The sequence below is a fragment of the Sceloporus undulatus genome, unplaced genomic scaffold (genome assembly GCF_019175285.1).
Source record: "Sceloporus undulatus isolate JIND9_A2432 ecotype Alabama unplaced genomic scaffold, SceUnd_v1.1 scaffold_1233, whole genome shotgun sequence".
Taxonomy (NCBI): domain Eukaryota; kingdom Metazoa; phylum Chordata; class Lepidosauria; order Squamata; family Phrynosomatidae; genus Sceloporus; species Sceloporus undulatus.
The window spans coordinates 3,205-5,732 of record NW_024804153.1 but is presented as its reverse complement, the minus strand read 5'-3'; the positions used below and the strand labels follow the sequence as shown (position 1 = coordinate 5,732).

At 45.9% G+C, this 2,528-nt stretch overlaps 1 pseudogene; it reads left to right on the top strand.

The window, feature by feature from the left end:
• The first annotated feature begins 430 nt into the window (after window positions 1-430).
• On the top strand, window positions 431-1,964 carry LOC121917863 (annotated as a pseudogene).
• The last annotated feature ends 564 nt before the right edge of the window (window positions 1,965-2,528 follow it).

Here is a 2,528-nt window from a genome sequence, read left to right as displayed (position 1 = left end):
CCTTTTGCATGGGTTAATTTGCTTTTTGCTAAGAGCCAGAGTTGTGGAGGGGTTTGATGTTGCCTTGGACCCTGGAGACCAGGTTTCAAATCCCTACTGTGCTATGGAAACCCACTGGGTGGCCTTGGGCAAGTCACACTCTCTCAGCCCCAGAAGAAGGCAAACCTTCTCTGAACAAACCCTGCAATAAGGAGGCCATAAATTGGAAACAACTTGAAGGTGCACAACAACAACAACATCAAATCCCCAGAAAGGGGAAAGGAAGGACTCAGAACCACGCAGTTCCCATTTCTTACTAAAAATTGGGGTCCCACCTGTGAGACTTGAGTTTTTCACTCAACATACATATCTGAGCAGTATTTCTTCCTCAGATAAAAGGCTGGGAAGTGCTGGTTCTGCTAGCAAAGCTACATCTTTGTATCTGTCGGAGATGTCACAAATCAGTTTTGAAAATGTCCCATTTGGGGACTTCAGCTCTCAGAATCCCGCTGCCAATGCAGCCAGTGAGATGCCGGGCTTGTATGTTCCAAAAATGGAGGCAGCCTTTCTGGCCTGTGTATCAAGTGCATTTTATTTTCTGCTACCTTCCTTCTTGACCAGCTTTCACCTCTCCCTCTCCATCTTTCCTTGCAGGTTTTTCCGCATCATGGATGACAATGGGAGCAAATCTTTGGACCTGGAGGAATTCTGGAAGGGTCTCCAGGACGCCGGGTCCCTCTGGAAGGTGGCGACGTGGAGGAAATCTTCCACTTTTGTGATAAAAACAAGAGTGGGACCCTCGACTTCAATGAGTTCCTGGAAGCCCTGCGGGTAAGCAAGTGGGATGGACAGAGTAAGTGGCTGAGCCGGTGGCTTTTGGCTAAGCCGGGCTTAGAAGACCATCATGGCTTCTGGGAGGCAGGCAAGCCACGTGAAAAGACATGGCTCTCTTCTTCCTCCTCCTGTGTCTTCTGCTGGGAAGCAATTGTGTGCAGGGCTCCAGGTTGGAGTTTGCCCTATTGAGCCACAAAACCCCTTGTCCGGGCCAGTCATTCTCCCTCAAACGGTTGTTGTTGTAGGAAGGAAGCCATGCATCCCTCTTTGGTCTGACAGGAGGAAAGGCAGAATGGAAATATAACTGATTAATAAGCAAAGTAAAATGTTCAGGAGCCTCTGAGTGCAATTTAAATAGTGAAAAAACCTAGAAAGAGCCTCTCTGGATCCATTCAAGGGCCATTTAATTTGCTTCCTCTGCTTTGCAAAGCCTAATCAAAAGGGGGAAAAGTGACTTCTTGCACTTCCACTGTTTTGTATACATCAAGCATTTCTTCATTCCCTTTTTGGTTTATGGGGTGGGGGACATTCTGTTTTTTATAAAAATCAGAAAATCTTTTCTCAGGGGAAGACTTCAGACATGCCCTTCCAAAAGGAAATTTTGCCTTAGGAAGACCTAAACAAAGAAGGCGTTTCAAAGTGGGAATCTTTCACTTTTTTTTTTTTTTTGCTTTAGCCCCCGATGTCCAAAACCAGGAAGGGGATAATCGGAGAGGTGTTCCAGAAACTGGACAGGACAGGAGATGGATTGGTGACAGTGGAGGACCTTCGGGGATCTACAACAGCTGCTGGCAACCCAAATTCAAGAGTGGAGAGTGGACAGAGGACTAGGTCTTTTGGGCCTTTCTGGACAGCTTTGACTCCCCTGACAACAAGGATGGGAAGGTAGGCAGCAGAGAAACCCCTGGGATGGTCTCCTGAAGCTTGCATAAGTCACTTTTGGGGATCAAACCTCAGAATCCCACCAGCCAACAATTCTGCCAATGGCAAAGAAAAAGAGCTACATAAAACCACCACCTGCAGGCAGTATAGCTGAAGACTGAGGGCCAGTGTGGTATAATGGCTGACTGGACTAGGATACTGGGATGAATCCTAGTTCAACCATGGAACCCCACTGGGTGACCTTGGGAAAGTCACATTCTCTCAGCCTTCGAGGATAGCAATGGCAAGCCCCCTTTGAGCAAACCTTGCCAAGAAAACCTCATGATGGGTTTGCCTTAGGGTCGCTATAAATCTGAGATGACCTGAAGGAACACAACAACCATAACAACAACAGCTACTGAAGTTCTGGGGTATCCAAGTGATTTGGTTATTCATAGCTGAAAATGGGATGGTGGTCCAAACCAGGGGAGTCACTTTTCCTCACTGCCTCATTTCCCGTCCTTTGCTTTGGCAAAGTGTTGTTATAATTATTAGGGGTTTCTTTTAAAAATAGTATTTTATTTGAATCTATATTTCAAACTGCCTGGTGTCTCATAATGGGAGAAGCCATTATCCAATTTATTTTTGTGGGTTTTTCGGGCTATGGGGCCATGTTCTAGAAGAGTTTATTCCTGACATTTCACCATTCTCTGAAGATGCCAGCCACAGATGCAGACAAAATGCCAAGAATAAATTCGTCTAGAACATGCCCACGTACCCTGAAAAACCCACAAAAATCTATGGATGCCAGACATGAAAGCCTTCGACTTCACAATTATCCAATTATTTTTGGC